This window comes from Drosophila santomea, chromosome 3R (assembly GCF_016746245.2).
Source record: "Drosophila santomea strain STO CAGO 1482 chromosome 3R, Prin_Dsan_1.1, whole genome shotgun sequence".
NCBI lineage: Eukaryota > Metazoa > Arthropoda > Insecta > Diptera > Drosophilidae > Drosophila > Drosophila santomea.
In genome coordinates this window covers 22,891,352-22,915,924 of record NC_053019.2, presented here as the reverse complement: position 1 = coordinate 22,915,924, position 24,573 = coordinate 22,891,352, and the positions used below count along the sequence as shown (strand labels likewise).

The following is a 24,573-nucleotide window of genomic DNA, read 5'->3' as shown; positions in this document are numbered from 1 at the left end:
GATGGGCGAATAATTTAATGCACTTGCTGTTGATTTGCTAATCAATTTTATATGTCTATCTTGGGATTTCTTGGGCGGTGGGTAAGTTTTTGTATCTGCAGCATTTGCATGCATGTCTGTGCGAGTGTAAAGTGTTAAAATGCACTTAAATATTAAAGCCCACTTTCTGGGCCTAAGCCCCAAGTGAGCCCTGAATTAATTCAATTGCCAGCACCCATTGGCACGCACAGATACAGATACATATGTATACAGATACATATACAGATACTCGTAGATATACAGATGCATGGTGCATGGTGCATGGTGCATTTGCGTATTAGGTAATTCGTGTCTTGCATAATTTATTCAGGCCCACGGTGACCACATCAAAGGACCTGCTGCATGCCTGGGCATTAGGGTATTTATTTGGTTTTGTAATTAAACAATGATTATTGCATAAATAGCCAGGCATTGCGGCCAGCCCCAATTAAACTCAATTAAATGCCGCACATACACATAATACATACACATAATTTATCCTTACAACTTTTTGATTCACAGTGGGACAGAGGGAGTGAAGTGGAGTGGAGTGAAGGAAATCGCCCCGAAAAGCGGATACGCTCATATCCGGTTACAAGGTAATCGATTACTTTTAGTGTGACAGGGCAGAATGCGGATACAGATACGACTATGCTGGCCGCACTTCCGAGTCGCACGCAACAGCGGCGGAGTGCCATCAAGGATCGTCGAGTGTCGGGGAAAAATCGGTAGTGGAAAGTGGCGGGCAACACAAAAAAAAAAAAAAAATGAAAAAATGAACAAGAAAAACTGTGCGTCAGCTACAAAGCGTCGCCGACGAGGAGAACGACGATGCCAAAAGGCGATGGCAAACAATTTAATACGTTTAAGCGAATGTGTCAACAGGGCAAGCTGCCTTGAGCCTTAGGGCTCTGAGCGGCGATGAACAATGAATGCGGGAATGGATGGAGGTCCTGCGGGAGGATGCCCTCCCAATGCGAATGCGAGTGCGAAAGACCCAAGAGCGAAGACCAAGCACTTTTGACACCATGACAAGGCCTGACGTGGCCAGCCAAGGTCCTGGAATTGAATTGATTCGATTACGCTGCGGGCACAATAATGAAGTGTCAAATGTTGTATTTATCTGCTGCGGAAACATTCGGCCAGGCCAGGCCAGGACTCCGGCCAGGACTTTGACTTTGGCAAAAAAGTAGGTAAGCAAAGCCAAAAGTCAGCAGCACGCACTTGCGAAAAAGTGGAGCCTGTCAGGCGACAGGACTTGGCAGGACCCTCGATGCCATGTTGCTGGCATTTTATTTGATTCCTCTGCTTTTCCTGCTTCACTCGGATTTTTTCTCTGTTTTTCTATTTTTTTTTTTTTTGCCGACCTGCCTATTTGTGTTTTGTTTTCTCGATTTTTTTTTGTTGCTTTGTGCTCTTCTGGCCTGGTATAGTAAATATAATTTCTTTTGTAGCCGGGCTAGTCAGTTGTCTGTTTTGAGACCGGCTCGTTGCTTGTGACAATATTTTCGCAAGCCGGATAAAGGCGTTGGCAGCACGTGCCTTTGCTCCTGTCAATCGAGTCCTTGATGCGGATAATAACGAAATAATGTCAGAGGTGGAGGCAAGTGGCTTCTTCGTGGAATTCGAACTTCGAAGCAAGGGTTTCCTGCCCTGCTTGTTGTCTTGGGATTTTGCCATTCGAGTGCTAATAAACCAAATGACTTTGTGCCACTTGGGCACTGATCCGCGTCCCCCCACCCAGGAAATCCAGAGGGAAGCTGAGATGAGAAAGAAAAATAGATGAAAGAATATTTTGTTCGGAGCCTCAGTCATTTGCACACTCACACGTGCCGCAGGAATATTTCCTGCATATTTATTTGATTTCAATTTTATCCTCCGCTCCCCAGAGGTGAATGTGCACTCATTGAACCATAGTCGAAGTTCGTTTTGAATTGGGCGTCCTCTATTTGTGTCTGGTCAGCTTGGTCGCTTCTTTGCCTGTTTGCCATGTCTGTGTCTACAATTCAATTTCAATTTTCCAATTTTAGTGGCCGTTCTAGGTCGCCCCCGGGTCCTGCCCCTCGATTCCGCCCAACCCCGCTTCCTGGGCAGGATTTTTGTGTTTTTGCGGTTTGATATTCAAAGTTTTTCCATTAAAGTTATTCGCAGAGAATAAGAAAAGTTTCCTCACATACAGTTGCAAATATTCAATTTGAGCAGAAAATTATCAAACTAGTTTTTATACTTCAACAGTTCCCACAACCCGCCGGAAACACCCATTTCGCCCGCTGACCTTCATCAAAAACCCCCCGAAAAAAAGTACGAAAAATGTAACATTTTTGGTAGCACGCAAAGTGCATAAAATATAGAAAATGGCTGGCTGTTCCTGCTGTTCGCAGTTCCTGCAACATCTGCTGCCACCTTTGTAATTTCGAGGCTCGGGGACGCACCTGCTCTGCTGTTCTGCTGTTCTTGTATTCTGCTCTTTTGGGGCCGGAGATGCAAGTGCGACAAATGAAACGGCGCCAGAATGCCGGTGCACTCGAGCAAACTGGGTGAAAAAAAGGACAAACAGCGAAGCGAGTAGTGGTGAGTAGAAAAAGTATAGAGTAAAAACTGAAAATTCATTAAACGCTGCGTTGTGGGAGGGGGTGGGCGTGGGGCAAAAGTTTAAGCCAACATTGTAAATCCCCTGATAGAGCGCTAGAAAGAGCAGATCCTAACAGGTGCATTTCATGGCAGTTGGCAAAGGCAAACACACGCAATATCTTTTGAGCGGCTACTTATGCCGAGTGGCCTTTATTCCAAAACTATAGCTATAGCTGGTCAGACGTCTGCATAAATCTCCCACATTTCGGCCAGACAAAGTCCAGCCAACACTTCTACAGCTCCAACTCAAGCTACAGCTCCATCTCCAACTCCAGCTACAGCTCCATCTCCAGCTCCAGCTCCATCTCCAGCTCCATCTCCTGTACGGCACCATTAGAGAGCTCCATTCCCAGCACAAAGGGCAGGGAAATGCAATCTGACGGGCGAGGCGATAGGGAACCCAACCGACTAAAACCAAACCCAACCGAGCTGCACTGCACTGCACTGCACTGAACTGGCAAATTTAGCACAAGGGAATCAAGGATTACCTCAGCAAACACACTGAGTACCACTGGAGTTGATGCACTGCGAGAAACTGTAATCCCAAAGAAATGTTTAAAGAAAAAGTACTGAGACAGAAACTTTATCAGTTATGTGATGCTTGGTTAAGAGAGTAATAGTACTTTGTGGTGGGTGAACTAAATAATATTATGATTTCTTACTAATCTTTCATCACATATTTTAATTGCTTATTTTCTTCGTTCTAATCGTGCAGTTCCACATTTCTGCACCTGCATGAACACACAATTTTCGAACAGCTCTTGGGGGTCGTTTGTGAGGTGAGGTGGAGTGGAGTGGAGTGGAGTGGACCACAAGCCCGAAAAGCATTGCCAAAATTGAGTGAAAACCAAAGTTTGATACTGTTGTTGCAACGTTACGTGCCACTCCTCCTTTTGGCCGATGGGCCACGCCCACATCCGCCACATGTTAAAACAATCTAAAAAGTTAGCGGGAAAACAATGTGATTGCAAGTGAAATATTCATGGAGTGCACTTTTGACATGAAACTTGGCCAAGCCGCAAAAGACGGCGAAGTTGAACTGGAGGCGATAACGGGGGGGGGGCTTGTTGGCCAGGTTAGTAGAATGGAATAGAGCTGAAAGGAAAAGAAAAGAAAATAAGAGGCCAGAACAGAGAGGCAGTGGAGCACTAATTTCGCAGCCACACTGGCCAAGCGGCAAACTGATAGTAAACTCCGCCGCCGAAACCCACAATGAATACCCACATGCCCCGCCACTTTCTATGCACCACCACCACCACCACCACCACCACCACCACCAGCACCACCATTCCATTTTCGCACACATGTGGGCCATAAAATCTGAAGTTATGTTGAACAATTTTTGGCCAAACTGCTGTGGGTAATTTGTTTGCTCGCGTTCCTGTGGTTTAACAACATGTTATCCTGCGCCTGGGCCCACGAAAATCAATGGAACGCTTCTCGACCGCTGTATAAATTGCTGGTGCGCTTCCCTTTTCCCTTTTTTCTTTGTCTTGTGTGTGTGTTAGGGCATTCAGTATTTATTAAGTCCAGATACAAGCGTAACATTTAAAGGAAACGTGAAAAGAGATACACGATACACAGATACACAGATACACAGATTCACAGAAACACAGATACACAGACACACAGATAGACAGAGACTCGTACTTAGACTAATACGCAACAAATGGAGCAGGACGAATGCAATGTGTCACCTTTATGGCGACAGGAAAATGAAATCACGTTGTCCCTCACGTGACAAATGCTCGGGCTATGATAGATGTCCTGCGGGGTAGGGGGAAGGATGGGCGTTGGAATGCCAGGGGTTAGATCCTTTCCGGACTCCGGGCTCCGGGCACGTTCCAGATGGCCCCAGTGACGACAACACGTAGCGAAATGCGCATTAAATTGTGAAAAATGGAATTTCTGGGCAAATCAAAAGCGTATTACAATGCCCCAAAAATAAGTGAGAGACGCAGCGCAGGCACAGCGAAAACCGGTCGCCGAAAAACAAATCAATGTCAATGCTCTGTGACGTCTGGCAGGACCCTCTGCATTCGACGTAACAACATGCGAGTGTGTGCTAGTGTGTGCGAGTGTGCGAGTGCCGTCGCCACGTGATTACGGCCCAGAAGTTCCTCTCACTTTTTGGTTCTGGTTACGAATTTGATTCGGCTTTGGTTTCGGTTTCGAGCACATGTCGCCCATGAATATCTGAAAGCATATTTATTGACTTGTCGACGGCTTCGTCACCTGGCTGCTCCTTCTGCTCCTGCTGCTGCCGTGTGCCTTGACCTGCCTCATAAGCGCTGTCAGAGGCAACTTTCGGGATGCCAAAGGGATAACAGGAAAGGTGTAGGGAGCAGGGAAGGCAAGGACTTCGACACGCCAGTTGAGTGCCTGCTCGTGCATTAGTCAACCTCCTGGCGCTCCGCTTATGCCTACAAAATTTTCACACTCAATTGCCCGGGCAACCTTTTCGCAGGATCACGCGCCGCAAAGCAGCCACCTCCGCCATCCGCCAGCTACTTAGCGAATATGTTGCATGCAACACAGCGCGACAAACATACACGAACACACATACGCGCACACACACACACATTCGGTCGTATCCTTTGGAGCAAGGACAACGAGTTTAGTTTGCCTTTCGCCAGCGGCGCCATTTCGTGGGACCCTTTGTGCGCCCAGGTCCTTGTGTATAAATTGTATTTTTTGATTGTTGTTGCCGCTCTCGGTGACATTTTTATTCACCCATGCTGTGTATGTGTATATGTGTGTGTGGGTGTGTGTGTGCCTGCATATCAGATTAGCGCATATATCATACGTAATGGTTTCCAAATGACGGCAATGATTTCAATTTCACGATAACCCAGCCAAGGGGTGCCACCTTCAAAAGTATTATATTAAAGTGTGCTTTCGCCTGGCGGGCAGATTGAGTAATCAAAGTTATTACCGAATTCCTGTCTGCCAACGGTGCGTATGAGTAATGCAGCATGTGTAAAGCGAAGTAAGGAAGTGAAATGCTGCTTCCTCCTAGCTGCTCAGACTTTTTCTACGTTTCTTTGTGTACGTGTGGCACCTCTGCAGAGCTCTGGACTGCTCTGGGCTGTTTCGTAGCCCAGTGATTGACGATAATTGACTGTCGCCGGCATAGGACATCAATCATGACGTCAAAATGGACAGCAGGCAGCATGTAAATTGCATGCGATAAAAACGAAATTGAATTCGGTAAACAAAATGATAAAAATCAGCTCGACTCGGTCCGATAATTTATGCAGGGACCAGGACACTGCTACTCCTGCCACTACGCCACTCTGGCACTCCGGAAGTGCGAACAGTGGGATGTCGCCGAAAAATGCTGCAAATTCATGCTATTTGTTAGCCGTTTAATGCGCAACGAAATGAATTTGAATATATCATGACTTTCAAACAAGGACACTGCTGGCTGCTGCTCCTTTGTGCATATTAAATATTTCTGCGTGTCAAATGAAATTTTTGTAATTTTCCTCGTGGCGTCAAATGAAATTCGCACAATTCGCACAGCCCTGGCATGTTTAACTTCTGTGCACAAGCAATCCCCATCGAGTCCCCCGTTTAATTCACTGGAGTGCGATGCGAATATATATGCTTGTGACATGTTGCACGTGCAGCGGAGAAAGTTTCCTCGCGCTATGTGCCACACAGCAGAAGAATTCAGCTGAAGCAAAAAGTGTGTGCCAGAGTAAAAGCTTTAAACTTGCATTCGGGGTGCATTCTTGATGCCCCTTTGTTTGCCGAGGTCTAGGCCAGAATGCTAAATAAATTGCCTTCAAAATCGCTTGGGGTAAAAAGTGGGAATTTACCGGACATGTAGCTAACGATTTGCTGCTGCTGCTACTGCTGCTGCGAACCGGGAAATTCTGCAACGCTTGAAAAATGCGTGTATGCAAATTTCACCAACCTGCCAGTCGGCAGAAAAAACAAAGAAAAATGTATTACTCTCTCTAGTCGATGGGCTGGGGTGCAAGTGTGCAAGTGTGCAGGTGCAAAAGGCAAGAAAATGGTGGCAAAGGCGAACTGGTGTTGCACGAACTACGTTCGGGGGTCGTGGCCTAATTTTCGGTTCGCTTTTGCTGGGGAAAAAGATGTGGAAAAAAAACGTTGGTGGAAGCTACCGGGGCAGAGTCAACTTAATTAGGAGGTTTTTCCAGGTTTTTCCCAAGTTTTGCCAGCTTTTTCCAGGTTTTCACGGAGTTTTTCAGGCTTTTCATCAGCGCGGTTCGCACGGTGCGCGAAACGGGTAAATCGTATATATGCCGCATATAATGCGATTCCTGACTGTGTGTCCTGGATGTCCGATCGTCCTTCCTGTTGACTCGCTAACTGGCTTTTTGTTTCATTCGCCCCGTTGTTGTTGCTACACTAGCCGCATTGTTTCGTTTTTGTTGGCCAGTGCACGTGTGTTTTGTGGAAAATAGAATGCATAAAGTGTGAAAAAGCAGGAGCAACAGCAATGGCGACCACCACAACACAGCAACAAAGATGAATACAACGCACAAAGAGAAACAAATCGGATTAGAGCAGCGGAATTGTGGACGAAAATCTATATGTGTATATGTGTATATGGGTATGTGAGAATGTGCGAATGTGCGTTAGTGTGTGTAAGGTGACCTCTGTGTAGAAGTATTGCGCTCATATCCTTCGACAGCTGCTGCTGGCCAATATCAATTGCAGTTTACCGTATGTGTGACTGATTGCATAACTATATGGAAATCGCCCGAGATGGCTCTTAAAGCTCCTGCTCTTGAACTAGGCCAACACAAGCTCAATAAGCTCCGAATGCGGGTCCTTTTTCACACATCCATGCATTCGGAAAAACCGGAATGGTAATGATAATAAATTCCTTACTTTATGGGCTAATAAGTTGTAGAAATCAGAACAGCATTTTAAATTTAATCTATGTAATGCAATGGATTAACTAGTGGCCTGTGTAGTTGAGGATATAAACCATTAAAGTATAACCACTTTTCTCGGCGTGTATGTGTCAACTGTGACACAAAGGACGATAACTAGCAGAGTGCATGTGTGCGAGTGCCAGGACATGGTGCATTTTTTACGGACAGGCCAACCATTTAAATTCTTCAACAAAGGCCTGAACTAGAGCCACATAGAGCAGACAAAGCAGAAATGTTTGAAAAATGCGACAGGGCCAAGTGCAAGGCGGTGGTGGAGTGGGTTAAAGCTGGGCATTGCTGCCGCTGGGAATTTAAGTGGCCACATAACTTAGTCGCCTGGTGACATTAAGCTGAAATTAACCTTGTAATGTCACTCGGACAAAGGCAAGTGCATAGAGTGCGCCATGTATATTATGTGGCTAAATGGGGAATGAAAAACGATGGGTGGTGGCTTGATGGGTGATGGGTAAATGGGTGTTGGGGTAAAATTAATTACGCACCAATGTCGTAATTGCTGGCAAGCGATACTTAAAGCTGGAGAGAGTGGCTGGCAAACACAGACGCAAATGAGATGAGCGGGTTAAGGCAGCGGGTCGGATGGGGAATCAGATGCCAAGTGAGATAAGCAAACAAACAGCCTTGGTGCTAAATTTTAAGTGTTACAAGGACAACAACGCGCGGTGTGTTGCCCTATTTGTGTATATGTGTGTGTGCGAGTGTGCGTATGTGTTTGCATGCAAACGGAGATGGCAAGGACCTGCGGCTGTTTTCCCACTGTTCAACTGTGTGTGTGTGTGTGTGTGTGTGTGTGTGTGAGTGAGAGCCTGCAGCTTGTGTGTGTATAATTGTTTGCCGTTAAGTTTGCGGCAACCACAGGCGGTGGCAACAATCGGCGGCATCGCCAGCAATCAGCCAGCTTCCTTCGACTCCTTGATGAGCTCGACCTGTCAATGGTTGCCTTTGACACTAATACCCCAACAAGCACAGCGGTTGTCAGGACGAAAACCCACACACACACACACGCACACACACACACACACACTCGAGTAGACACAGACAGACATCTCATTATGGCTCTTATGGCTCGAGCAGTTACGGCAAACGGCTTTGTGCTCGCACGATAATTTTATTCATTCCATTCCATTCCATTCGGCTAGACCCAAACGGCAAATGGCAATCCAACTACTTCGCCTTTAATTACGCCAACAGCCGAATACCATAATTAAGTAAGCGGCTTATGATGCACAATTAAACGGTTGCCTTGGCAGGACTTTCATCATCAACAGTATTGGCATTGGGATCGGATTCGGCATCAACAGCGGCATCGGCATCAGCGTCTTTGCCAGATTCAGTTTCCGCCTCCACAAAACCCAATCAAACTTGAAAGGCAGAACACGCATACGCCACGTGGGACGCACACGGCATTAGCATAAAGGCAGCGCAAGCCACTGCCATAAACAACTTACAACTGCCGCTGAGTCGCAGACGCACACTGCGAGAAATGGGTTGCACTAGGCGAGTGTATAAGTGCGTTAACTTCTTATATTTCATACTTAACAATATAGGTTTGGCAGTTGTTTCTTTAGTATAGATTCTATCACCCAACTTTAATCCTTGCGTTGCCCTTTGGATTTCTTCATTCAGATTTTTCCCTAGTCTTTTGTTGCCGTGCACACACTTTGACTTTCTTCGTGTGTTTACATGTATAATTCGACCGGGTCGCACCTTTCATCTAACGAAGCTATCAGCCCCAAGCCGGGCACGTTTGATGTAGCGCAAAAAAAAGGGTCAACATTGTCATGGCCCACTCATGGCTGGCACTGATTTTGGCTTCCTGCTCCTCCTGGTGCCGGAATATTTGGGCTTGCCAACTGCCTATGCACGCACCGCTCCAAGGGTGCTGATAAAAATGTCAACACACAATTGATTCTCTCGCACTTTTGCATCGGGATAGGATCGAACATCGAGCATCGGCCATCCACATCGACTATGGCATCATGGCATCACGTCTGTTGTTTGATTTTATTGGGCCACATTTTTTGTGCCCCGCTTTTTCTCGGCCTAGCAACCAGAGTGCCGCAGCAGTTTTTATTTTCCAGCAGTTTCCTCTGCAGTTTTCCCTTTTCTTTTTTTTTTGCGCTGAGCCATGACCCCAGCCTCATTCGCTTTTCCCATCGGGGCGTTGTTTAGACGACCCGGGCAATTGTTTACAGTCCTTGGGTTTCATGACGGGTCTCCGGTTCCTGGTCTCTGGTCTCTGGCCGTCGCTTGTTGGGCTCATGGCTCTCCTGGCTACATGCTTTGCATGAAATCACGTCGTCATCAGGGCTGACATTATCTCCCTGGGATTAAAGTATCGAAATGGCAGTTTGAATTTATCGCTCAAGTTGCAAAGTGTGATTTTTATTGATATTGATATTGATACTCTCTCGACTTTCCACATTCCACTTGCCACAGTTCCATAGTTTTGCAAGCAACAGAACTTGCGTGAGCTGGATGGTTTATCAACTGACTTGCAAACCTCTTTCCATCCCAAAATAAGTATATGCAAATATTGTAATGAGCGCCTGGGTAGAGATGCCTGCAAAGTTTTACTATCTTGCGGCTCAGCACCACATTTGCATAAGCCTCGAAATAAATATCAGATATATTTTGCATTTAATTATACCAGCGCCTTGGCAGACGGAGTTCTGCTCCGGCAATAATCAACAAGCGGTGGAGCTGAGCAACCGAAATAAAAAACTAAATTGAATTTCACAGTAAATAAAAGTTTATCCGGCAGATAAAGGTGGTTGCACCTGCAACGGCAGACTACGTGCATTATTTACTGAAAAAGGCAGCAGCATTCTGGGCAGAATTCTGGGCAGCCAGCCATTTCACCTGACTCCATTTTACTTTGGGCCCAGTATTTCAGCAACATTCAGCAACTCCACCTTGGCTTAATTGCGAGGGAAGACGTGCGTGAGAGTTTGTGTACATTTTTGCGTCAATTAAGTTTCAACTCTCAGATACTTGGCAATTTACGTGTTGTAGCTTGGCTGTCGCAAGTTTTAAAGCAGATTCTCATTACGCGATTGCGAAACTTTTAATGTTGTTCTTTTGTAAGTTGGCCTTGCTATTGCTATTGCTATTGCTATTCCTCCCAGCCGAGCTGCTTATTGTTTCTCGCCTCGAGTTTTGCTGGTGTTTCTGTTTCTGTTTCTGGTGCTGTTTCTGATTCTGGTGCTGTTTCTGCTACTACTGTTGATGTTGTTGCCAGTGATTTATGTGATAATTCCAGCTGAAGGAAGCCTCACAACCAGATGAATCCTGTTTCGCAGGCCCATCGTATGCGTTGCTCGGCAAAAGCGGATGTGCTCAGGATATGAGCAAGTTTTAGTGCCATAGTTAGTTGTTTATTTTGCGAGCTGCAACTTATTTTTTATGTTCGCTGGCAGGAAGTAATCATCTTGATGGCTCTTGAAATTTATAGCGTATTTTGCTGCATGTGGCTGACTGCGTTGGCGTTGGCGGCGTATCTGCGTAATGAACTACACGATTTTGGCATTAAGGCAGTTGCTGTCGCCTAAGCGAAAAGCCGAACAACAATTGCAAAAACACATTCGACTCGGAGACAATTGTGGGCGGTTTTTGGCTTAAAATCCCGGGGGCGTTGTCTGGGCCGTGTGTGTGGATGTGTGTGTGGATGTGTGTGTGGCTTTGTGTGTGTTACCGACAGCTTAGCACGGCCTTAATGCCGTTAAACTCAACTGTCGCTAGCGCTTTTAACCTGAGGTTAAATTTTCAATTTGCTTTTACGCTTTTTGCCGGCTCAGACACAAAAACCCCAAGCCAAACCGTATACTCACCAGACAATGGCGATTGCTAAGCATGTGTGTGTCTGCCTCTGTGTGTGTGTGTGTGTCTGCCTGTGTGTGTGTGTGTGTTAACCGCCTTTGCCCACTTTGGTCTATGGGAATGGTAAGCGCCTACAGGTTCCTTTTTCCACCAGCACCGCAGCAAATTACTCTCAAGCCGCCGCTTTGTATTGTTTTTCACATCGGGATATCCTTCTGCTGCTATTTTACTTGCCTCCTATTTTCTTGTATTTTTTTTTTGTATTTATAAGTCGAGCAGACATAGATACTTATGCACGCAGGCAGCTTTGCCTCTGACCTCTGCACTTGAATTTCGCACAGGCAAAGACTTGAAATTAAATTAATTCTATTGAATTTTATTAGATTTCGCCTAACAGAGTACAATGATCGTCATGATGACGATGGCTAGATGGCAAGAAGGCAAGGACATAGCCCAAAAACAGGCACTCGAAGCAGTTGGTTGTACAAATTGTACGGAATAAAGTCAAAAATGCTTGTAGACGTCTCCGAAATTCCTTCTGCATTTCTTAAAATATATATATATACGTATATACACATTGCTTGTTGGAGTGCTCTTATAATTCAATTTCTTGGTGCGCTTGTTGGGGGCTTCCGACAAATTTGTTGAAGTAGCATATTTCATGCATTAATTTTTGTTTTTCTACACCAAGTTTGGCAATTAATTTAATCGCACTGAGCAGTCGAGGACACTGTCAAGAAACAATTACGTTCTAGGCAATAAAAGAAAATAAAATTCAATTAAAAATTAAATTGTGAATTGTGAATTGCAGGGCAGGGCAAGGACATGCCTTTAAGAGTCCTGCTCACCGCACAAAGCCTAAAAACACAACAAGCCAAGGGAGAAAGGACGAAAAAAGGAGACAGCGACAGAGCGAGAGACAGAGAGAAAGCGAAGGAAGGCAAAAGCGTTCCAAGGAAGCCAGAGCCACGTTTGCATGGCATACTTTTGGGCGCTCTGTGAAGTTGAATGCAAATGCTTCCGTTTCCGTCAGCACAATGGAATGCGGGTGCGTGTGTGTGTGCGTGTCCGTGCTCGTGTGTCGGGATGCTTGTACTTGTGAAACCTTGACACAGAAAAGAGAATGCCGCATTCCCCCACGCATTCCCATATGGCGACCCGGCTTCCCCCTCCACCAAACTTTCATAATTCATCTAATTACCGAGTTGGGGGCAAAATAGCGCACGACACTTTCGGCCATATAAATATCGACAGACGTGGAGCTGCAGAATGCTCCTGGCAGCGACCTTTTCCTTCAGCTCAGTCGCCAAATTTCAGCAAAATGACACGAAGTCACGTGTTAGACTTGGCGACTTTGGCGCTTGTTAACTTGTTAGCCCGCTGGCTAATGGCTAAAACGAATTCCCTGTTTGTCACCGAGCGAGCGACATTTAAGACTCGCCAAGATTTAATGAAACTCAGCCAGAGTTTCTTGCTATGTGTGTGTCTGGGTGTGTGTGTGTGTAAGTGTGCGACGTACGATGGCCAATACAAAAGTCACTAAATCTCTAAAAGGAAAACCAATTACGACCATTACCACATATGGCAATTACAAAGGACCGTTTCCTGTCTGCACGCGCTCGAACAGCAAAGTCTCATTAGTTGGCCACAAAAGTGGAGTTCGAGCGGGGAGGGGAAGGTAGTGTGCCACTTACCGCAGATGTCGATGGATATACGTATGAAGGATCCAGGCTCGGTGGCTGTAGGACTGGGGGGCTTTAGGGACCGAGGAGTAATGCACGCTGGCCATGGATGACTGGCAATGTTAATGACTCTAAAGATGATGGCAAAGATGACGAGCGCTCGCTGCCATCGAATGTCCTGGCGAACTGCTGCTAATGCAATAAAGCGACCATTTCACGTTTCACTTGCATTATTCCCTGTTCAATCAATTTGCCAGCGATCCAGGCTAGGGTTGAAAAAGCAATTGAGCTTTTCTCATTTTTCCCCCCCATTCTCAAACTCAGCAAAATGCAACACAAATATTATACTATACCCGTATATATTTTGTGTGATATATTTTTATGGACCTTTCAGGCCGGCCGGACATTTTACGGCTTCAAATCATTTTGCACATTTCGCCACAATTTATAAAATAAATATGGGTGGGAAAAAAGCGTAATGGAATTTATAGAACAAAAGTGTGTATGCATAAATTACAATAACATCTGCACCCGCCCACCATTCTTAGTGATCGCCCATCCTATATCCGCATACGAATATATGTATGTTTTCTTATTTTTGCTACATTTTTTTGTGCGTTTGTTTTTTTTTTGTCATATGCTTTTCCGCAGGAATTTCATTTGGCGAATTGTTTGCCTTGTGTCGTAAATTTGCAGCAGTAAAAATTGTTAGTTGCGTTCCGTTCAGTTTGGTTCGGGACACAGGACATCGAACTACCGCCGCCGCCATATGTGCGTGTTTACAGGCACAACATACGAGTATACCGGTTTTTCATGATATTCCATAGTTTATGCCATCCAGATGATCTATGCATTGAATTTTCAGTTACTTGTTTTATTTTTTTTGCTTTTCCGAAACGCCCTTATTGGGCATGCAAAAATCCATTAGCCAGAAACTCGGTTTTGCCAGGGATTTCGCCATTCGTGCCAGCTGCTTTGCCTTCGGAGAACTCAGGAACCCAAAAATTATCTCATTAGCATATTGCGTGGCGGTGGCCTATTCCCGGCGCATATCGATAAGGTTCGTTAAAAAGATTGAAATGTGCGATTTAGGGCGATTTAACCAATGTGGCGAAAAGGCGAGAGGCAATCGAAGTACATAGTAGGGTTCCTTCTGGCCCGCGGGGTTTGGAGTGTTCGCAGTTGCCTGTTTTGACACTTGTCACCATTAAGTTAACAGCGCCAACAAGGGTGGTGCCGTATGGAAGGGTGGTTGGGTACATGGTGGCTTGGTGGGTTGGTGGGTTGGTCTTTTGGTGGGTGGGTGGCTTGGTTTGGTTTGGTTTGGTTTGGTTTGGTTTGGTGGCGGAGACCGAGCTTTAAATTCTGCCAAGCCGTTTGACATGCCCGCCAAGATGTCGTTCGTCTACTGGCTGTTCGCTGTTCGTTGTTCGCTGTTCGCTGTTCGCTGGCTGGCTGGTATTTTATGCTTTTTAAGTCAGTTTAAGATTTTTGTAGCCCACTCACAGACTGCCAATGACAACGGGGAAAAGAACGATGGGAAAACTCATGAAAAACGAGAAGGAGTCACCGTCGGAGTTGGAGTAAGAGTTGGAGCTGGAGGAGCTGTGCCTCCCGGGAGACTTGGGGGCACATATAGCACCTCCCACCCAGCACGCTTCGCTTTTTCCCATTTCTGTTAGTCATTTGGCTTTTACTCGACGCGGATTACGTTTTTATCCCTGTTGCCTGAAACACTTTCACAGCCAATTTTATTATACGCGAGTGTTTCGTTTCGCTTCGTTTCACTGGCTTTCGCTGTTGGGAAAAATGGAAGCCTTTGTGTTTCAACTGCTGTTGCTGATTTTTTTTTTTTTTCCGACCCGATTTTGCTGCTGCTGACGCATTTTGCTGTTTGCTGGCTTCGTGCATTTTTATGCCGCATATAAATAAATCTGTTAGTTGTGCATGTTTACGACTTTTAAAACCAACTCTGGGGAGCGAAACAGCCCCACGCTGTCAACTTGTTCATAAGCGTCACTTTTATGCATACTTCACTGTGTAAACAGCGTGAAATTTTGTAGCGAACGTTTTGCAAAATTTATAAGGAGAAACAAAAAAAAAAAAGCTAGGAGAATGGGGGACTTAAAACTTAATGGCAAAACCATTCCCGACTTATGCAAATCGAAATGAAAAATGAATGCCAGCTGCTTCGGCGCGTGTTTGAGCTTATTTGCTAGTTTGCCAGCTGCCAAGGAAGCAGACCAATTGATCGCCTATTCCAAGTAAAGTACCTACAAATGCCAAAAACAAAGGAGCAGGAGGTGGAGGTCAGAGTTCCAGGTCAGACAAGACAAGTGTCCAGAGCTAAGCCAGCAAAACCGGGGTGCTGATTTAATGCCCTGCACTTGAGCCTCAGTGCGTAATTTTATGAGGTCCATTCCCGGGTTTTATTGGCCAGAGCGCCGACAATAAACTGTTTATGTTTATTATTTGCTGATGACCTACGTGCAACAAGCCCAGGAGCTTCGAGTAGCTTCGAGCTTTAATAGTGGCGCGTCAAATGAATCACTTACGGCCATTCGAAGTGAGAGGCCCGAAAACTCTTGCCCCATGAAATTCCTGACCGTCAGGAGTAACTGCGAATGTTTTTTGGCAGTAGTAAAAGCAAACGGATGTGGCCTGACTGCGTAAATTACAAATTAGCAATCACACTAAAACCGGCGCAATAAATTCCCAAAATGCTTAAGGCCAAAGTGGAAAGAGGTCCGGGCAACTTTTCATATTCAAAGCGTCAACTCATTAAACGGCCCTCGTCCGAAAAACTACGAGCAGTTCAACTCGAATCAAATGAAGCACGAAAAACAAATCAAAGTTTCACCGCTCGGAACAGCCACCCATCCACCCATACACTCACACTCACTCACTCACACACACACTCGCAGTCACATTCCACATTCTCGACTTTCAGATATTCACAGCCCGATTCGGATTCAGATCCAGATACAGATACAGATACACACATTTACAACCCAGCTTTGTGAGTGTGAGTGCAAATAGGATGCGGATGCGTGTGCGTTGAGCAATTTGAGAGCGGAAATCAAAAATTGACCTTAAATCCCTGAAACGAGCGGCGAAACGAGTGCCAGAGAGAGAGAGCTAACAAAATGGGCGGCTCGAAGGCGGTTCTGGGTCGAATCAAACGCGTCTGGGCCATTAAATCGACACCTTCCATTCCATTCGATCCCATGAAATGAAGTATACAAGTAGCAAAATAATAAAAATTTATTGAGAAATAAAAAACAATTTAATTTATTAGTATTTAGTGCAAGAGGAAATAATCGAAGTTATAAATTTTTTATGCCAGGCCAGGCCAAGCCATGCAGGTCCTTTAAATGCCAAGTGCCTGCGAAGGCGGCAGTTAAAAGGCGGAGGGAAAACAAATGAATTGGAATACGTTGGCAGTCAGTGCCAAAAATAAAGCGGAAATGCTGCCGGATGTGTGTCCATGTTACGTGTGTGCATGTCTGTGTGTGTGGGTGAGTGTGGGTGAGTGTGGGAGTGTGTGAGTGAGTGGAGCAAATGAAAGGAAGCGAAAGGAAAGGAGAGGAATGTGAAAGAAAGGCTGCCCCGTTGTACGTGTCTATTTGTGTGAGTTAGTGTTTCAGAAACGCTCGTCTCGGATGTTGAGTTCCAGCTCTTATCAAGTGTGTAGATCTTACTTATGACTTTGGCCCCCAAACTTCGAGCGAATCGGGTAGTGGGGGGGAGGGGGTGGATTTAAGGACGAAAAGCGGTTAAGCACCGAGGCCTCGCCGCAGAAGGAAAGTCCAAATTTGTTGGCTGTCGTTGCTGGTGGCCGGGTAATTTAATTTATCGTCTTCTCTGTTAAATGACGCTCAAGAGTATAATTCGCTATCGGGGCACGCGACTAATGCTGGCACAAATTGTTCACTGTCAGCGATGAGATATATATATCTATATATTTGAAACATACTATATATATATAGGAAGCATTGACAGTGTGTTTTGTGCGTATCATCCACTTGGTGGAGTGCACAGGGAAAAAATGCCAATAATCCCATCAGTTTAAAACGTTTAAATAGTAATTTGTAGCAACGCATAATATTTATGTGCCATGAAAAAACCATTTGCCTAACCGGTAATATGATTCTATAGAGCTTTACACTTTTTATAAACGATTTAATGTATGCGATGTGTGCTGGGAAAAGTGAATTAATATCTTTTCTGCTAAATATTTAATTTGAAGGCCATAGGAATCTGTAGAATTTTAAAATTATCCCCAGATGTCTGAAAAAAAAAATGTGCACAAAGTTTTTACATCTACGAGTTCAATACGTTCATTTCTTTTATGTGGTATCAATTCGGCAAACCCGTTTGTACAATAAATAAGCTATTTATGAGCTAATACGTTTGATATTAAAGTACATTATTCTTGAGTTAGGACATGTGGAAATTGTTAGCAATTTTGTGGCGCAGTATTTTGCTTCCAGAAAGTGCTTAATTCGGCGCATTATTTCTCTGGTGTCGAGCGCGTCAAGTGTGCGGCTTTAAAAATACAAGCAAACAGCGACGCTCGTCGTGCGGGAAAATGCAAATGCTGTTACCAGTTACCAAAAACTGAAAGGAGGGAGACGGGGGTGCTGGGGAGTCAGCCAGAGCGTAAACAATGCACATTTTAATTTTAGCCCAGTTCGTTGCCACAGAACACGGCGACGGCGGCGGCGGCAGTGGAAGCGGGTGAGCCCAAGAGGGAGAGCGAGGATATGTGCCAATAAAAAGTTTGGCAAACAAAGTTGGCGTCACAAAACTGCAACACATTGCAGCTGGAACAGCACCAGCGGCAAACTAACTGCAGAGCCAAAAATTGTAGGCAACGGGGCAAAAACCGAACCGCAAGTGCTCACTGGTATATATAACCTGATTTTCGCTTTTGGGCGGCCCAGGTTCCCAGCTCCCCAGCTTTTCAGGTACCCAAAATCTCAAATTCCCCTGATTTCCAAGGACGCACAGACTGCCTGAATCACAGGAACCCACTTCAAGAAGCGCCTGTGTCTAGAAAGCAAAGTTAATTAACCCTAATTTGAATGTTGTGCGTGGAACTGGCTCTAAGCTGTTTGCTCTTGCTTTTGGTTTTGCTTTTGCTTTTCGGATGCCCTCTGCAATTTGGTTGTGCTGAAGGAATGCACAATTCACCTGTCACACGAATGTCCCTGCCCTTGCGTTTTTGGGCTAAGGAGACTCGGGGAACAGGATCAGGAGCAAAATGCCGCAGGAGCAGCCCAGCAGCATAAACGCTATATAATTTATGCATTTTATGTGGACCGCAGCAAAAGGAAGCGCAGCTGTCCCAGACACCAAGCAACGTGTATTATGTATGTGGCTGGCACAAAAATTTTTTCCGCTGACTAGCTGACTTGGCGAGTATGCCAGGACATCGTCGTCCTTTTTTTCGAAAAAATAAGTGGATGCCTTGGCGCACAAAATCACTGCAAGTCGCTGAAGAGCAGGCAGCAAAAATAAGCTTTAAGACCAAAACGCTGTCGGCACAAGACAGCTCGTTTTTGGTCCTTGGTCCTGGGCACTTGGTCCTTGGTCCTTGGGCATGGCTAAGCAACTGAAAATAGGGTGTTTCTATAAATATGGCGGCACCTTTCGTGCTTCGTTCTAGGCTAAATTCCATTAAAAATTTAACAAGTTTTGGCCTTGTTCGCCTAAATATTTAATGTATTTTCAGGCCCCTCGCCCCGAACCAATTGAAAGCCAACAATTAGGCAGCTTGACAGGCAAGTCAAGGATATTATAAGAAAAAACATAACACTTGTGTCTCGGCTCAACATTAAAATGGAAATATTTTGCAAGGCAAGAAGGGAACAGGAAGACTGACATTGGTTTTTATGCCGACATGCTTACGCATTTTAATTAAGAAATTAAATTAAATACAAACTGATGCGTAACAGATTCCTCGTTACTAATTAAAATTCAATTTCTTGCCATTAAAATGAGCAGCCGCCAGTGCAGGAGGCTGGGCAACAACGCCAATTACAAGCCAAGCCCTTGGCGGCCCAGGAAAACCGCGCGAAAGACAACACAGGAATTGGGGGCGTGGCAGCACGCCTACGCCTCAGCCACGCCCCCGCCAACGCCCCAGCCCCGTTTCGACCTCGTCGAACTGGCAAATTAAGCACGCAAAATTAATACGCAATAAAAAGGCAATAATAAAAGTCGAGTTGAGCCGAGGCGAGTTGGGGGGAGTCCTTCGATAACTGAAAACAATTTGTTGTCTTTCCTCTTGCACTTCACTTTTATGTGAATTTTCCAACCCCCATCCCCTTGCCATGCCGCGAAAAAGCTGAAGTAAGCTCGGAAAAATTGAATAATTTCTTAATGAGAGTTGGAAAAAGTTTGCTGCTTCAAATTTTCCAATTAACATTTTATATTAAAACCGACATTTGCTTGATTCGCTTTAAGGCGAACTCGATGCAGCAGAGCGATGCGGTTTCGATAGAACCGCTCGATAGAACAGGACTCCCAGGACCCCCAGGACCTCCAGGATCCCCAGGACCCCCGCCCCATCGAATCCAACATCCAACAATGGCAACCGCCAGCCGTACGTACAAACAAAGGCTGCAAAAATACTTGAAGCAACTATGCCAAGAGTTCCCGAGCTGGAAAAGTGGATAACTCCCCGGCCGACCAAGCGGGCAGTTGAGTAAAATTGTTTGCTATTTGCCAGACTAAACGGCCCAACAAAGCGTTTTGGTTGTGTGGGGGCGGGGGGAGGGGCCTTCTTTCGTCCTGCAGGGGCAACAAATTACTTAAGAAAACTGTTCTTGCCTTATTGGATTAAGTACACAGCGAGCGAGAAACGGCTGTTTCAGGAACTCTATCCTCCACTCCCAATTACCAGCGGCTCTTTGATAATTTCTGCCCAAGATTGGGTCGAGACCACGACCCGCTCGCAAACTTAAAGCTGAATGCTGCTGAAATGTTTGTCCATCTGCCAAATGTCAGACAGGCTTACCCTTTCGCCGGATTTCGTTGTTATGGCCACGTCAACTTGCAAATACTATTGGTTCAAAGGGGCAGAACTCCCCCAGCCCATATGCGAACATGGTCTCGTCTGGCGAGTGTTTCTGTACCACAAGCTCGTATTTGCCCTGGAGGCCCGTTTGGTGTATTGTTATACAATTTTGTTGGAATTTATTTACGGAGTTTTGTGCCACACAGTATAAACATTCAAGTTGGCACAATGGCTGGCTGGCTGGCTGGCTGGTGGTTGGTTGGCCATCCGCAGAAACAAAATCAAAATCCAAGACCAATATCGAAGCCAAACTCTGCGCTTGGGCAAGTTATGGCTTAAATTTCTATCCCAGCTCGCAGCGAGCACGGATAGCTGAATCGTGTTCTGCATGCCAAGCGGGTATATCTGTGTATATCTATAAAGATGTTGAGCTTGAGTTCAGGGGTCAAAATTGCTGCTGCTGCTGCTGCTGCCACTGTTGCTGCTGCTGGGCGTGGCAGAAAACACAAACAAGATAATAAGTTCATAAGTATTATTTGCAATATAATCTCTCTTCCGATTTGATTTAAAATTCTCGCAGCCAGTGTCAAAGTTTTGTGACTCCTGGCCATTTTGCAGGATAAAGTGAGTGGAAATTGGAAGTAGGGGTAAAGTTCTTGAAACCCATTTGCTTGAGCTGGGGATAAGGCAGGGCATCCTTAGTTAATTGGTCATTTCTGTGGCAAGCTGCAGCCCAGAGTATAAATGAGATAGCGATAGCTGGTCGAGGGATCAAGTGGCAAGTGGCAAGTTGTAAGTGGCGAGTGGATTTGCTTTGGCTTAGGGGCTACTGATTGGGCAACCACGGCAAACAAGAAAAATATGATAAGCGCCACGTGCTACGAGCGATCCAAGCTAGCTGCCACAAAATCCCGCTCAATTTGCAGTGCAAACTTGAAATTTGTCAAGGACCTCTAGCTAATTAATCAGCGCCAACGCCAAGTCGCAAGTAAACAGCAACTGCCACCTAAGAGCATTTAGCTAAAGCATACTTTGGCTAACACTTGCCAAGTTTCTTCCTGCGGAACAAGGACTAAGGACTACGGACTAAGGACTCTGGCCTGAACTGAATAGCATGCTCCAGTGGGCTTCAGTGGGCTCCACTCGGGCAAAACTTTCACTGCCATCTTCTAACTGCAATTTATGAGTGCAGCGGGCCACTGGGCGAAATTTGTTTACAACTTAGGCGTTAATTGACACTGCCACAAAACAGAGGCGAAACTCAAAGAGAGAAGGACCAAAGTCTGTGTCTGGACCTAACCAACTTGGTTTCGCAATCCAATGACCCAGGGTCGACACAACAATGCTCAAAGAGCTGACAATATTTATGCTGGCGAAACGGGCAAAGTTTTTAAATAAAATGTAACACCTCTTGCAGGTGTGCCACCCCCCCAAAAACTTTTTGTTCTATTGAGGTCAAAAGTTGTGCACAGCCCCCCCTTGGACAACTTTAATGAGACAAACACGCAGGAGGGGAATCACACCAGATTGTTGTGCAATTAGCTTAAATGTGCAGAAAGCCTTCTCTTCCATAGAAGATTGCAACAAAGAGTGCGAGTAAGCCGTAGGCATAGTAAATCAATGTCGCCTTAATCCTCGCATAAGGCACTTTATCAATCAATGCAGAAAGGATTTAGCTGGAGTTTTTTGTCATCGCCTAGTTAATGCATGACACAGGGTTGCAAAAAAAAAAAACAGAAAAAAAAGTGGAAAGAAAGAAAGTAACAATAAATCCGGGCCCAGACACGCCCGATTCGAGTGGGGAAAATCGTAATAAGCAATAAGAGGTAAAACAAAGTAAGCCTGAATAACACAGTAAATCACAGGATAATGCCGCATTCGCACACACACATACACACTCGCACACACACACTCGCTGGGGCATCGAAGCAATCAAATTAAATCCCAATCGCACACTTAGGCGGCAAGGACGAGAGACAAGGACCCCGCGACGACACGACAAACGGCGATAAAGCGTTATGGTTCATTAGGCCCGCCGATTGCCAAGCGGTTTGCTTAGGTGCTGAGGTTCCACAGATTTCCACCGAACGAGAATGACTGCGAGAATGGGGTATTCCACACACAATAGAAGCGTATATCATTTCAGCACAGCCCTCCTGTCACATCAGCGCCCACGATGACATTGAGCTCTCAGAACCAAGACGAATGGAAAAGGGGGATGAGAATGAGGGTGAGGGCTGCGAATCGGGCCCGGAGGCTTAGGGGTTGCAATACGCCTTGCACTTAATGTCAATATCATGAAGTGCCGCCATATGGGGAGATCTCCCGCCAACGGCACTCGAATGCAGCAATTGTCACCCGGCTCGGACGCTCGGTAAATATTTGCAGCAGGAAATTAGTAAACCAAACACGGCATTTGGAATCCGGCACAGAGAAAAATATATATCTCTGTTTTTTAACCTTTAAAAAAGTGGTTTTTAATAAGGGAAACCAAAGAGTTATATAACTAAATGGTGCAGCAAGGATATATTTTAAATTGGGTATCACATGAGTGACAGATATCTCTAGTTTATATACAGAAAATTTCCTCAGTGTGTGTGGTACCCAGTCCATGTCGAAGGGCAGACAAATAAATAAAACATGCGTCGTATTTGTCAAATCTGTTGCAATTGTTCGCAGCCCAGGAGTGTGACCGATTCCAGGTCCAGGACCTTAGCTCCGCAGCACATCCTCTCCACCCATCAGCTCCGGGTATGCCCGGACACGACTCATTAAACTTGCAGACCCCGCCCACCGGATTCAATGCCGTGCCTAACCCGATGGCGATGGAAACCCTGGGAAACCCAGGCGCTGGACACAAAACTGTTTGATTTATTTGACACTTTGTGCGTTTGTACCCTGACACCGGAGAGCTGACACCTGCGCGCTAAATTAATGCAATGAAATTTGCCAAACTTTTATGAACGAGTTAAGACCACTTGGCCAGAGTTGGGCCAGATGAAGGAGGAAATGGTGGAGGAAGCGCTAAAAATACGAGGAAAATACAATATTAATGAGTTTCCAATGTTAATAAGCTGAGAGAAGAGCTAAAATGGGCAGGACGTCAGCTGCAGTCCGCTGGCGAAAATCCCTTTATAATTTCATTTTAGCCTCAACTTGAGAAATAATTTAAAAACTTTGTTATGTATTCTTAAAGTCATTTAAGCACAGACGCCCAGCAGTTGCCATGGGCTGGTAAAGTGGCAAGAAATGGAAAGAAGCAAAAAACGCGATATTTTAGACGCCATCGTTGATGAGCTGCTGATGAGGCGTGCGCCCTTGTCCACTGGCTATATATACATATATCTGTATATATACATATATATCTGTATTATAAACACCAACCCCAGCGTTATCATCTGTCAACCAAAGTCGAAGTCCGACTTCGCCAGTTCTTCAGAAGCTTCAGCAGCCTGCGAGGCCGAAAAACTTTGCGCTCGCCTTTTGTGTTTTTCTTTTTTTTTCTGGCTTTTTTTAATGTTTTTGTTTTCCATTTTTTCATCTTTAGTTTCCACCAGTCGCAACTTTGCGAGCATAAAGAAAAATGAAAAATAACTGAGAAACTGTGGATCAAAAAACAAAAAAAGGAAACAACAAAAAGGAATGTTTTAAAACAAGAGACAACACTTTGCCGAAGGCCGAATGCCCTTTTCGTCGGTCCTAAAGTGAGAATTTCCCTTTGAAGCGAGCGAAATTTATGGAAAAGTACAAGGACCTTGCAACGCGGCGCATGGCACACACTTTTGTGATTTCTCGCCTCGCGAATCGTAATGATGGAAAAAGTATCTCCTGAATTTGAAATGAAGCAGCTGGACAAATGTCGCCGGCGAAAACTCGGCCCTACTTCATCCTGCTCCTGCTCCTGCTCCTGTTGCTGCTCCTGGTCCTGGTTCTGGCCAACTTGAGCCGGCCCATTGCCACTTTGTGCCGGGGATAATAATAATAAAGTCGCTTCGCCTGGTGCGGTTGGACAACAGCTGCGCTCCTCTAGCTTTTGCCAGAACTTTTGCTTTGGGGCCAGGACACGGCCATCCACTTGGTAGCTGGGATAAGGATAAGGATGTGAATGTGGAAGCCCAAGCAAAACGCACAGCTGGCGTCGAACTTAAATTAGCTTGTACATACAATCCGCTTTTCACAGCGCCCGGCCAAAGTTCTTATCCGTAAATTTATCTTTCATATGGCAATGTGGAAACTTTGGCCTCCATTTCCCGCACTGTTTGCGGTGGCACTCTGAATTTATTATTGCAACAACCACCAACCAACCAACCAACCACCCAACACGAGCAGTGTGGCCGAGAAGCTTTTGATATTGTCGCCAATATAAACATTTTATCATAAAGAGATTAGACGCCGATAAGCGCAGTTGAGAGCAAACAGCAGGCAAATGAGAAAGGTCCTTACTTACATATACGAGTATACGAAA

The 24,573-nt window shown here is 45.4% G+C and overlaps 1 protein-coding gene across 2 annotated transcripts in view; it reads right to left on the bottom strand.

The window, feature by feature from the left end:
• LOC120452470 (leucine-rich repeats and immunoglobulin-like domains protein 1) overlaps positions 1–24,573 on the bottom strand; it is a 128,876-nt gene that overhangs the window by 37,234 nt on the left and 67,069 nt on the right. The gene's annotated exons all lie outside the window — the stretch shown is intronic.